Here is a 14,040-nt window from a genome sequence, read left to right on the forward strand (position 1 = left end):
TGGTCCCACTGAAATCAGTGGGAGTTGTGCCACTGACTTCACTGGAGCTAGGATTCCTCCTTAAGCATGTTATTAAATTAGTGAAAAGAGGTAGTTAGCCATGTTAGTCTGAAGTTAAACAGAAGTCAGGGCAGGGTGGCACCTCGATGAACTCATTGGGAGATTCCTTTAAAAGATGCCTTTTAAAAGGATCAGTATTGGAAATGGCATTTGTAATCCACACCCTAGTTTTAAATTAAATTGGTAGATTAAATGATACCAAGAAGATATTTGAAGCTTGGGAATCTTAATGTTCAATGATAAGACATGTCCTATCACCCACTGCAGATCAGCTAAAAGTTTTCTGACATCCTGTAGGCTGACACTGATGGGTTAGAAATGTTATTGTCACTTAAAAGTCAAGTACTAAAGTGCCTTAAAGCAATTGAAAAAGAAACTTTTAAAAGGATCAGAATTGGAAATGACATCTGTGATCCACACCCTAATTTTAACATACTCCTAAACTTACCCTAGGCTTAATTTTTTATGGGCCTGGGAGCAGAGTCAAAGAATGAATTATACTGTACTACTAAGCTTATGCACAGGAGGTAGTAAGTGGGTACTTAGAATGCTGATTCACTTGGAAAATAATCCTGAGTTTCTAATGTAATTTATTTCCACAAAATCAGTAAGACAGACATCTATAAAAAATTACAGTGATACACTAATTGGGAGAAATGCAGTCTTGGAACATTGTCAGAGCAAACACTATAACCATTATAGATTGCTTTCAATTTATTTCTATAGTTTCCACATAGAGATGTATATAACCTATTAGAAGTATCTGCATTCAGCAAATAAGCCCATGTTCATAAAGTAACTGGATACAGTGCCCAGCACTTCACATCCTGTCATTTAATCTAGCTGACGTGTACAAGTTCTTTTGATCTATCCTAACTATCTTTATCTCAATGGAGATCTCAGCTTCCCTATCTGCTATTTCAAAAAAAGCTTTAATCAGAGAGTACGAGGTAGTCTTATTGAATTATATTATTTTCCCCTCTAAAACTAAACTACATAATGCTAGGGCTCCTTCTTTTCATGTACTTCTGCATCTATACTTTGATTGGAAATGTTATGTTTGTAAGAAGGAAGAGGCACTTTGTTTAGTAGGGTTAGAATCACTCTAATTTAATTTGTGTACTGAAAAAAACAGGCATTTCCAAAGCATTTTAACTGAAAGGTGAGTGCAAGTTCACCTAGGCCCAGGCAGCTTGTACTGTGTATCCTGTAACCAAGTTAAATGTCAGTACTACTATACGTAACAACAATGGTCTTGGAGGTTACTTTTCCACTAGCCACAGTCTCAGTGCTACAGTTTCTACAGCGTTTGATGACGTGGGAGAACTTGGAAAGTTTCCACCATAAATTTCAGTTTCATTTTTGCCTAAAGCAGCAGTTCCCAATCTGTGGTATGCATACCACCAGTGGTACACAGACAACCTGTCAGTGGTACACGTTAACAGAATTATTATAATTACTTTATATGACAGAAATTTGCTGCTGGTACCTAAAGCTGAACTGAAAAATTTTCTGGTGGTACTTAAGGTTTTATCGTTTTAAATTGGTGGTGTACAATGTGTCAGAGTTTGGGAACCGCTGGCCTAAAACATAAGACTGAGAGCCAGAAACCTGTTCTGGTCCTAGCTCTGCCACTGACTATCTGTGTGATGTTGGACAAGTCACTTCTATCTGTCTGCACCTCTGTCTCTCTTCCCACAGTGTAGCAATTTAAATTGTGAGATTTTGGTGCAAACACTGGTTCTCACAATGTGGCTCTACAGTGCACAGCAATGCCCTGATTCCAGTACCGCTACAATGCTGTTAGTAATAACTAGAATTGAACACAGTGGGCCAGGAACCATTTTCCCTGAGAAGCTCAATGCTATACTGGTTCAGAGAATTGACTTTAAACCGAGGCTACAGAATGAATTTGGCTGCAGTGCAGTTTCTCCATGCAGTTAACTATAGTATGAGACTGTCTACAGTGACCTGAAAAACTTCATCTAAGTCCTTGTTGGCTTAAAATCATTTAGTGCAATTTGCTCTGTCTTTGGAGGTTTAAGGTCAGGAGTATTAGAATAAAAGGAAATATTCTCTCAATTTAGGTGGGGGGGGAGTTGTTTTTATTGTCTACTAGTGGATATCTAGTAGACAATAAGAACAACAGAAAGGTATCATAGTTTCATAGTTGTTAGGGGCTAGAAGGGACCTTCCAGATCATTGGGTCCAGCCTCCCTGCATGTGGGCAGGAAGACTGCTAGGATCAAATGATCCCAGCAAGATGGACGTCAAGACGTTTTTTGAAGATCACTAGGGTGGATGACTGTACCACTTCTGGGGGGAGTCTGTTCCAAAGCCTCTGTACTTGGCTTGTAAAGAAGTTTTTCCTTATGTCTAGCCTGAAACAATCTTTAATCAGCTTGTGCCCATTATTTCTTGTCCTCTCCTGGGGGACCTTGGTGAGTAGCTGCTCCCTCAAACCCTGATGTACTCCCTTGATATACTTCTAGGCTGCAACCAAGTCCTCCCTGAGTCCTCTCTTCTCCAGGCTGAACAGTCCTAAGTCCCTCAGCCTTTCCTCATACGTCTTGGTCTCCAGGCCTCTGATCATGTATGTGGCCCACCTCTGGACTCTCTTGAGCTTCGCCACATCCTTCTTGAAGTGCAGCACCCAGAACTGGACACAGTACTCCAGTTGTGGTCTCACCAAGGCTGAGTAGAGTGGGAGGATGGCATCCTTTACCTTGCCAGTGTTTGGTTAGCTCTACCAGTTATAGCATCGCATTGGTGGCTCAAGTTCATTTTGTTGTCAGTCATGACACCCAGATCTCATTCAGTTGTGGTGCTGGCAAGCAGAGCACTGCCGAGTCTGTAGGTGTGTTGTGGGTTATTTCTCCCCAGATGGAGCACTTTACATTTCTCTGTATTAAATGACAGCAGGTTGAGGTCTGCCTACTTGACGAGCCTGTCCAGATTGGCCTGTATAGCCAGCCTGTCTTTGAGTGTGATACTGCTCCCCCATAGCTTGGTGTCATCAGCAAACTTTGCCAGATTGTTTTACCTGAATCCAAATCATTGATGAACATGTTGAAGAGCACTGGTCCAAGTACTAACCCCTGAGGGATGTCACTGGTCACTCTCCACCATAATGGCTCAGTTAGGACCCTTTGGGTCCTACCACGAGCCAGTTACTTAGCACCAGACCATGCAGTATTCAAAGCCACGTTTTCCCAATTTAACCATGAGGGCGTTGTGGGAGATCAGGTCAAAGGCCTTTTTGAAGTCCAAGTATATGACATGAACCTCATTTCCTCTATCCAGGTGGTAAGTAACCCGATCGTAGAAGGAAATGAGGTTGTTTTGGCATGACCTGCCCATGATGAAGCCATCTTGGCTACCCTTCAGAATACTGCCTTCAGGTAGCCTGTTTGTGATTGTTTCTTAGATTATTTTCTCCAAAATTTTACTTGGGATTGAGGTCAGACTGATTGGCCTGTAGTTTCTTGGGTCCTCCCTTCTCACTTTCTAAAAGATGGGTATCACATTGGCTTCTTCCAGTCTCTCCTGAGTGCCATGAGTCTTCAAATAACTTTGCCATCAGTTGTGCAATGACATCAGCCAGTTCTTTTAGCACTCTTGTGTGTAGTTCGTCCAGTCCAGCTTACGTATAGATATTTAGCCTTTGTATGTGCTCCCTCACAAGATCTATGACAACAATGGGAGGGGGGTCACCCACACCATGGTCATCCTGTATCCTGTCAAGTAGGCTAATATCCTTGGACTAGTGGAATACCGACATAAAGTATTCATTCAGGAATTCAGTTTTGTCCTGGGTGTTGGTTAACAGCCGTCCTATTTCATTTATCAAGGGCCCTATACTTCCCTTGTTCCTTTTGTGACTTCCTACATATTTAAAAAAGGACTTTTTGTTGTCCTTGATCCTGGTTGCCAATTTATATTCGGTTAGTGCTTTCGCTGTCCTGTTCTTCTCCCTACAGGTGTAGGCAGCTGCTGAGTATTTCTCTTTGATAGTTGTTCCTGACTTCCATCCCTTGTAGGCTTCTCACTTTAATTTCAGGAGGTTCATGACTTCCCTGTTGAGCCAGGGGTGTCTCCCAGCTCTTTTGCTGGCTTTCTTGCAAGAGGGAATAGACTTTCTTTGAGCTTTTAGGATTGCTTCCTTGGGTAAAGAGCACACCTTCCTCATTGGATCGCAGTCCTGCAACCAATTTCCTGAGTTTGTGGAAATCAGCTTTCCTAAAATCAAGGATTTGTACCCTACTGGCTGATTGTGGCTTGCAGTGCATGGAGAAAGTGATCATCTCATGGTTGCTGTCATCCAGTTTCCCTTCAATCTGCAGGTTGCTCACTAGATTATCCCCTTTGGCCAGAACAATGCCTAGGAATGCCTTGCCCCTGGTTGGCTCATAGACTTCCTGAGTTAGAGCTCCTCAATGCAAGTGAGGAAGCTTTGTGAGTGATCAGATCTAGCTGAGTGCTCATCCCATGAGATGTCTGGGTAGTTGAAATCACCCATGATGACCATGCTCCGTGAGTGTGCAGCCTCTGCCAGTTTTCTAGAGAATTTTTGGTTAGGTTGTTCCTCTTGGTTCAGGGGTCTGTAATAAACTCCTATGATCAATTCTTCTTCCCTACGCTCTCCCCATATCTTGACCCAGAGGGTCTTAAATCACCCTTCTTTGCATCCAATTTTCACCTCAAGGGAGGTGTAATGTTCCTTTACATACAGAGCAACTCCTCCCTTCTTCCAATACGATCCTTCCTGTACAGGTTGTATCTCCCTATGCCTGTGGTCCAGTCATAGGTGGAGTCCCACCAGGTCTTTGTGATCCATATAAGATCGTATTGCTTGTTGGTCAGTATGAGGGCTAGTTTCTCCTTTTTGTTTCCCATACTTATGGCATTAGTGTACAGGCAACTAAGCTTGCCAATGGATGTCCTAGGCTTTCTAATAAGTGGTGGAATAACATGTCCATTGGCTGGTGTTGGAGAAGGCTTTCTATTATACCCTGTGATGCTGATTTCAAGGTTGCCATTTCTCAAGCTTGTGTTGGTGGCTGATGGCCTATCCCCTAACGATCTCAGTTTAAAGCCGTGTCCAGGAGGTCCACCATTCTGGCTGAGAAAAGCTTCTTCCCCTTTGCTGTGAGGTGAATGCCGTTTCTTCCCAAAAGGCTGCAGTCCCTGAGGTGCATGCCATGGTCAAAGAAGCCCTCACAGTAGCACCATCGCAGAAGTTTTGTGCTTACTTCGTCCATGCACCTATCCCTCCCATACCTGTGACCTGCAACCAGGAGGACCAAGAAGAAAACTACCTGCGCCCCTGACCCCTTGAGCCCAGCTCCCAGAGCCCTGCAGTCTCTCATGACCCAGCTAGGGTTGTTCCTGGCCATGTCACTTGAGCCCATGTGCATGAGGAGCTTGGGGTAGCGGTTGGAGGGTTGGACCAGTTTTGGGATCCTCTTGGCCACACCCCAGATGTGTGTTCCTGGATGGCAGCAGACCTCATGGGTTAGAGGATCGGGGTGGCAGATCACTCCCTCAGTCCCCTCAGGAGGGAGTCACCCACCACGACCAGCTTGCATCTCTTCCTGGGGGTAGGGGGGAGGGGGCTGGCTGCCTGGCTTCTTCCAGAGTTGGTGCTTCCACTGATGATTCTGCTGGTGCTGTGAGGGGTGCATACCTGTTTTGCAGTTCCAGGGGAGGGGTAACCCTGGCGTGTACCTTGCGGCCAGAGACGACCATCTTCCAGGCAACTACAGAATGGGACCCTAGGTCAGTCTCATTCTTGTCCTGCATCTTGCTGATGGGCTTGTGTGCTCTTCCCTCTCCATTCTTCAGGTGTGGGGCATGGTAGTAATCATCAATCTCCTGTTCGTGGGCCCTGATGGTGCAAAGCCTTCTCACCTCTGCCTAAAGCTCCCTTACCTGGCATTCTAGAGACCTCAGAAGGGAGCATATTCCACAAACAGAGGTGCCACTTAGTTTGAATTACAGGATGTAGGGCGTACAATGTAGGGCGGTGCTCTTATATAGTCAAAGGCCAGGAGAACAATTGATGCTAGGAAATATACAAGCTTCTCTTTCTTCCTTAAATTAACTAGAGCTGCCTAATGCATTTATCCTTTGGTTCTGCCACGCGGTTTCAGTAACAGATAAGCAGTAGTCTGTGACAACAATCATCTACTCTAGTGGTGCTCAACCTTTTGACTCAGAGGGCCAGATGAGTGACACAGTGCTGGTTCCCCAGCAAGATCAGGCCAAGCATACCAGGATCAGGCCTCAAGCTGCCTCTGTCTAGCCCTGCACACTCAGATCAGGCCTGTGTAGACTTGGCTTGTCCTTTTGTGCCAGGATTGAGCCCTGTGCACCAGGATCAGGTGCTACCCTTGCCCAGCCCCACGTGCTGGGATTGGTCCTATGCACCAAAATTGGACTTTAGGGCTCCACACTGCCTTCACTTAGCCCTGCACACCAAGGTTGGGCCCCGCACAGCCTTGTTTGGCTTCCATGAACCAGGATCTAGCTCCACACCACCCCTGCGCCCAGCTCCACATACCAGGACTGAGCCCTGCATACTAGGATCAGGCCTCAGGCTGTCTTTGCCCAGTTTTGTATGCCCGGATTGGGCTCTGTGCAGCCTTGGCTGACCCACATGCACTGAGCTCAGATCTGGGTGCCCCAAATACTGGGATCAGGACCTGTGCTGCCTCTGCCCATCCCTGCATGCCAGGATAAGGCCTTGTGGACCAGGATTGGGCCTTGGGGCTCCCCACCTTGGCCTGCATACCAGGATTGGGCCCTATGCCACTCCCATCCATCCCTATATGATGGGATTGGTCCCTATGCTGCCTGGTTTGGACTCTACATTAGCTCCACCTGGCTCCGTGTGGTGGGATCAGGCCCTTTGCCAACCTGTGTGCCTGATTTAGCACACGGGTCCACACTGTCTGGCCAGCTGGGCTCCCTCCAGGTCTGGAAATTTGTCAGCAAGGGATCAGAGCCACCACCCCCTGGCTGCCAAATATTAGACCCATGGAGAACCCTGTGGGCTGGCTGACATGATGCTGGGGGCTGCATGTAGCCTGCGGGCTAGAGGATTGAGCACCTGATCTACTCAGTTTTGAATAGTTCAATAAGTCTTTTTCCAGGTTACCTCTCAAGTGCTTTATATGCACTTCCAGTTTACCCTAGCAAAACTAAGCCTACTGATTTCTTTAAGCAATCTTTTTTCTCTTTCATGAGCTGCAAAACCTCTTTCAATGGGGGTTTCTCTAGGAATCAGTGCTGTTACTGTTTAGAAATACCAGGGGCTGGAATTACATTGTATGTGGGAGAAATGCATATTTCTTGCCCAAATGAGCTTTATACCATCTTTACAAGTAAGACTGATTGGCGTCAGCCTGGATTCTCCACTTCTCTGGGGTAGAAATAAATGTTGTGTGTTCTCTGGATGATCTTTCACCATCATCTTAGTGAGGCTGTAGATGCGTGGTGCGGGCTTTGTCTTGCATTTTCAGGGTTGGTAAGTTTATGCAAGGATAAATGGGTCTGTTGTTTATTGAGATAATAAATGTCTCATTCAGGGGAGGTAGGGTGTTGCATTTCATCCCAAAAAGTGGTTGGTAGATTCGTTCAAGAAGTCAGATCAAGTTCTTTGATGGTGAGGTGATGCCAGTGTCATTTGGAGTCTACAATTTTCCTTTGTTTACTTCGTGAAGTACTTGGCCAGAATATGGTTCAAATATTATACTATTTTCATTAGTAGAAGATCTCAATTTGGTGATGGACAAAATGGTCATGCACGTTCTAACTGATTATTTCTTATCTGTTGGCAGCCTTAAAGTTAATGATGAAATTTTGTTGAATGGACTAGTAAGTTATGGATTAATTGTTGACTCCACTGACAAGTTGAGTGGTTCCCTTCTGTCCTTTCTACCCTGCGGACTTGTGTATTTCGTGTGTGTAGTCAAGTATGCTCTGTTTTGTGAAGCTTTGCATGGTTTTGTTTTGCCACTCTACCCTACTCAACATACATGAAAAGCTAGCAAGAGATCTAATGTGAGGTGCCATTAAGCTATGTACCACTAATTTTTTGTTCAATGATGACACTGCAATGTCTTTGCTTTTTAACAGCCTGACTTAGTAGGGGTTGGATAAGAGGGGGTTAAGAGCAAATGCAGCTTAGTAAAAAAATATGTTGATTGGGGAATCCAGCATGTTGATAATATATACTACAGTTATGGAAAAAGAGTTGTCTATCATTTGTCAATAAGGTTTAGGTTGCGTTCCTTCTTGGCCACCAATTGCTTTTAGATGAGATCAATGCCTGAAAGTGCCTTTTCCTTTTTTAGTGGGGATTCTGTCATTGATTTTCTTAGATGTGCACTTGATATCCTTGTTACCCATTTCTTTTTGACCTCTAGGCTGGATTTCTGTACTGCATTCTACTAAGGGCTATCCTTGGAAACCACAACACGTGGAGAACTGTGGTGTTCCAAAGAGTGTGTGTCAGCTTACAAGATACTACTGGACTATTAAGTCCTGCATGGTTTGAATGCTAAGTATTTGAGTAACCACTTCTTTCCTATGCACTAAAAATAAAAAATGGGATCAGCTGATGAACTTTAGAACCATCCACTGGCCATTCTCTTTGTCCCTTTTAGACTGAAGACTGGTGTCTATTCAGGCTTAGTCTAAAATCTACCAATTTACTGAGACTGTGGTTGGAGGGGTTGATTGCTGGGGCATGGTTAACTAATTTCCACGACTGAGTTCTCTAATTTTGTGTGACATTCACCTCATTTTGGATTGCTTTAAAGATAATTTGTAAAAAATGTGCCAAGGGGAAAGGTATGATAAATGTAATTTATTTTTTTAAAAATCCAATAGTGTCCTGGTAAAAGAAAATTCCAGCGGACATTAGTCAACTTCATTGCCACTGGAATCTCAGCAGAAGGACAAGCCTTTAGTGGTTGTGACGACTGGCCTATTCTCTCACAGAGAGCACATCTTGGTAAACTGACATTTTACGTAGTCCTTCTTCTTGCTATAACCAAACGTAAAATGGTGGTAGGAAGAGTCAATTTATATTTGTTCTGCATATGTACAGTAGCCAGCACAATGAAGTTCTGGCATATAATTGGTTTCCTAGTCACTACAAGACAAACAATACATATTAATAATACTAATTAGCTGATGTACTGCATGTTCCTTGTAGACTCACTAGTGTTCATTCAGCAAGCATCTGAGCTATTCATGTGTGAAAGAACAGGAGGAAATGACTTCCCAACTTCTCTCAGTGAACATGCTAAAGCCGCCCATACCTATGTAATCCAAATGCTGCAAACAGCACATAGAAGTGAATGGAATCCTCATGTTATATCACAGTTGAGCTTTAAATAAAGGAATCCTCAAGATTAAGTTTTTTATTATATCCCATCTTGTTATTTTGTCATGCACTTTTAAAGGACAGTGTGGTATTTAGGTTGAAGCAGGCTGAGAACCGTAATATGAACATAGCGTGCACATAAAAATGCAAAGCAAAACTACTTGTGATAATAACGGATGAATGAGAAAAAGGAGGGTTCCAGAGAAATTATTTATCAGTTAAGAAACAAAACACACAATTAATGTCTTATAAATGGATGGTCATCAGACAAGTGTTTTCAAAGTGAAGGCCAAATGCCCGCTATATCTAGACTGCATATAGAGAATGAAGGTTGGAGTCAACTCTATTTCTGTTAGGTATTCTAGATTGACTATGACTATTACACTTCATACTAGATTTGCTAGCATTTGCCTAAGGGCTGTCTTGATGAAACTAATATAGTATATTAGTTAAGACATGCCAGTTTTTAAGCTTACCTCTCTGGTAAGTGTTTGAATGGTGATGCTTATAAAAGACTCAATCATGTTCATATTTAAGACAACAGCCAAATTCCAGTTGGCTTCAAAGCAGCCTTGTAAACACCAGCAACAGTACACTTAATCCAATATAGTTACACCAATGTTAGTTAAATTTAAAACCAGTCACAACTGAAATCATGTTCTGTGCATAATTCAACACTGAATGATTCACACAAACAGAAATGGGCAATTTTAGTTCCATGGGTGAAGTCTTGACTTTCCTAGCCTATGACAAAATTTTTATCGGCTCTAGTTGAGCTAGGGTTTTACCCCCCCTCCCCTCCCCCTCCCTCCTTGGATCCACAATTCATAAATTCCTGCATTGGGAATCTCTGGGGAATAGTGTTATTTGCATCGTAGGTGAAATGCAGCCCAGTACAGATGACTGGCACAAGGACAGTGACCTTTAAATTGTATTTTGAGATGAGCTTCAGTGATTCAAAGGTCTTGTGCTGGCTTGATACACCGGAGTGAATTTCACTCAGTGGGAAGAGTGGTGATTGTCCTGTCATCAGCTGAGCATCCTCAGGACATGAAGCATCTTCCAGGCCCTGTATTTGGGAAGTATGAACTACAACAGTGATTTTGATTTACAAGATGAGACGACAAAATGGAGGGTGAAATCCTAGACCCGCTGAAGCTGAAGACAAAACTTCCATTTGTGTGCTCATAGGCACCCTTTAGTTTTTGCAGTCCCTAAACTATGTTCTAGCACTAGACAGAGCTTAGTGCATTAGGAATTAAATCAAGAGTCTGTTCAGATTTACCTGAACTCCTGTAAGAAATTAAAATTCCTGCAGGTATACCAGTGAATCTTAAAACACACAAAGATCTCTAAAGAGCTTTTAACTGATCAGTGCTGCATGACTCTGTTTAAAAGAGAAAAAAATGCACACGCACAAATATAACCATGTGTTAAATACAACATTTTGGGTATTACACTAGCAAGATTTTTCCTTATTCAAAAGTTAAACCTCTACTTGAATTTTATCTTTAAAAGCATGTCAGATTGGATCCACCAAAAATCTTTTTAAAATATCTCATCAGTGTCATAACCCTTGATATCCTAAGTGCCCTTGTCTCTCACTCTCTAATATGATGAGAATGCTCAAAATAGCTTTTTGTAAATGCACCTCCCAAACTTGGTCTGTTAATTTAGTTAAAATATAATTCATCATTCTTTATATATACATTAAAGAGACTTGCCTGATAACAGAAATCTCTGCACCTGACTTGGCAAGGTGATGTGTATAGGGTGCTCAGCATTTCACAGAATCGGGCCTTTAAATAGTACACAGCTAAAATGTTAAGTATTCCCTTATAAAGTAAGTTTACCTACCACACAGAAATTGAAGAGGATTACTAACCACTAAATCCTTCCATATGCACGCAGGCAAAATGCCCAGTTAGGTCAGGACTACGTATAAGATTTGGCCAAAAAAATTGTTGTAAGAAGAGCTAACTTATGGGATTCAGCATTAAGTATCCATGATGAATAGACTCTATAGTAACTGTTACTTTTCAGTAATGAAGGTGTAATTTTTTTCAACATGTTTGTTTGTTATGGCAAACATTTTTGAAGGAAATATTTAGGACAGTTTCCTAATCATTTTGGAAATAACAGAAGAAAAAAAAAAATCAATAATCATTCCTAATCCGTCATCAAGTAAAAGACCTTTTATTTAGCACTGACATGCTTCATAGCTTTTCTAAGAATAGATTTCAGACAGACAAATACACCTAAAAACATAGAATAAAATATAATTTAGAGAACATGCCAGACAAAATAATCACAGCATATGAACTCTGCATCAAATCAGATTTTTATCAATGGTAAATCATTAACTTTTCATTTTCTAACTTGGAAGCAATATGCGCAAAATATATCATTGCAAGCAGAGAATAAATGTTTTTACATATAGATGGTACTACCTCTGGGTAGGTTGCCTGCAGGGATAGGATTCAAGGCTGCCTGATCTAAAAAGTATGAACCTCTGTTACTCAAACTAAAAAATCAAGTTCTGTTAGCTTGGAGGCAGTAGCAAACCCATAATAAACCTCTGCAAGTGTTCCAGCCACTAGAAGGAGACAAAGAGCCACACCTTTTTAGCACAGGTTACATGTAGCTGAAAAGCAATACTAGTCTTTTACCAGTGAGGATTAGTTCAATTTGAATATTCACTTCCTTTGTTCTTTAAAGCACCTGATCTAGCTCTGGCACAAACACTCTGTATTAGTGTTGGCAAGTCAATCAACCCTGTCTCTAGATGTTCCCCTCTCTAATTATGGAAAATAATTAACTAGTTACCATGCATTCTTAGGTCTTTAGTTAGAAGTTAATTTTTGCAGTCCTTAAATGTTCTAGCTGTTCAGGCAGAGAGTCAACTGCAACACCTGAACAGAGTTTAAATTTAGGAATTAAAGTAAGAGCCTGTTCAGATGTTTCACTTTGGAAATGCAAGACAGTATTACGTTAAGGTATTTGGCTCTTCTGTCTGTGGTTTTACTTTTCCACCTGCTTGTTTTCTGGCAGTCGGCTACCTTTTCAATTCAGTGTAAAAATAAGATCTCTGGGAACAACTTTGGAGACCATAATTAAGAAAGAAACAATGAATCTGCATCTCTCTGAAAACTAAGAAATAATGAAACAAAAGAATTACCTAGTATTATTAAGCCTTAGCTAACCTTATCTCCACCTGTCCCTAATGCCAGGCCCATTTGATGCATAGGATTAACGTTGGCTTGATGCAAACAGAATAATGGCTATCCCCCCACCCCAAGGGGGAATGGGACTATATGTCAATTGATATCAGGGGACAACTAAAGAGAAAACAGGGATGGGAGCAAGGTAATAAGTTCAAAATGAGTGTACTGAGGGGGGACGTCAAGTGCCCACTGGCCCTCAAATGAGTCCAAGGAGCCAGTGGAAACTGCCCAGTGAAATTCTGCCTGGAGATGTGAACAGACAAGGGACATGAAAATGGCTTCACAGTCTGTGGGGGTCCAGCTGGCCAGAGACTCCTTCCTAGTGCCTTCCATCCCAGTGCTTGTGTTGCTGCCACGGACCACCTGCCTACTGCTGACAGCCAATGACCCCTTCAAAGGAACTCTTGAGGAGTCCATCTTGCCTTGGCCAGGGGGTTAGACTAGATGACCTCTGGAGGTCCCTTTCAGCCTGACTAATCTATGGCTCTACTACCATCCTTCTCTGGCCATGTCCAGCTCTGGACACCATCCTACCAGGGGACTTTGGTTACACCCACAAACCAGGGTATTTCCTAGGGCAGCTCTGCCTGGAAGACAAGCAGCTGACACGAGACTAGCAATGGGATGATATTTAGCTCTGCTTGAGGGCGAAAGTGGGGCGAGGGGGAAGCGTGGATTCCCTGCCACACGCTAGCTCAGATGGGGGCTGTGAAGGATACAGGTTTTCCTTATCCGGGGGTCAGGCCTGGCTCTAGAGGGTGAAACACCTGGTTCTGTTTCTTCCCCCCTCTCTGCACCCAGTCCTTTAGTGCTGGTCTCTCATGGAAATCATAAGAGAAGTAGGGCTGGAAGGGACCTCCACAGGCCATCTAGTCCAGTCAACCTTTGTTCATTTACAGACTCCTAAAATATTTCAAAGGAAGGTGCTGACCCTTCTGAATTGTAAGTGTGGGTATTCACATACTTGTGTCATCTTCTGTGGACCCCTTAGGTGTAGTGTGCAGACCACAGGTGGAAAATGCTGATCTAGCCCAACCTCCTGCCTGAAGCAGGATCATCCCTATTATTATTATTCAATTTAGCTTATTTATTTAATTTAGAAAGCTTATTTTGGAGTACAATTATTCTGAAATAAAGTACTTCAAAATAGTTTCCTCATGAGAAGAAAAACTGTGGAATGAGAAGCTAAATAAAAGACACCTACCTCTTCCCGTCTCTTCCCTTTGTAGGTTACACACAACAGCTGGTTTACAAAAAAGGTGACTTCTCCTATGCTGCTTTCCAGGACAGGGCGTCAAGCACGTGGTAAGTACTGTGTCTCTCTAATATATTAGATTAGTAAGAGTCCAGAGGAGAGTGACA

At 42.8% G+C, this 14,040-nt stretch overlaps 1 long non-coding RNA gene across 1 annotated transcript; it reads left to right on the plus strand.

Annotated features, from left to right (window-relative positions):
* Positions 1–6,649: 6,649 nt before the first annotated feature.
* Positions 6,650–14,022, plus strand: LOC109296925. The gene is made up of 4 exons (XR_002097101.1): positions 6,650–6,661; positions 12,702–12,708; positions 12,817–12,820; positions 13,908–14,022. It is a non-coding gene; the product is annotated as an uncharacterized LOC109296925 (long non-coding RNA).
* Positions 14,023–14,040: the final 18 nt, after the last annotated feature.

This window comes from Gavialis gangeticus, unplaced genomic scaffold (assembly GCF_001723915.1).
Source record: "Gavialis gangeticus isolate Ggan-Ray unplaced genomic scaffold, GavGan_comp1, whole genome shotgun sequence".
NCBI classification, from domain to species: Eukaryota; Metazoa; Chordata; order Crocodylia; family Gavialidae; genus Gavialis; species Gavialis gangeticus.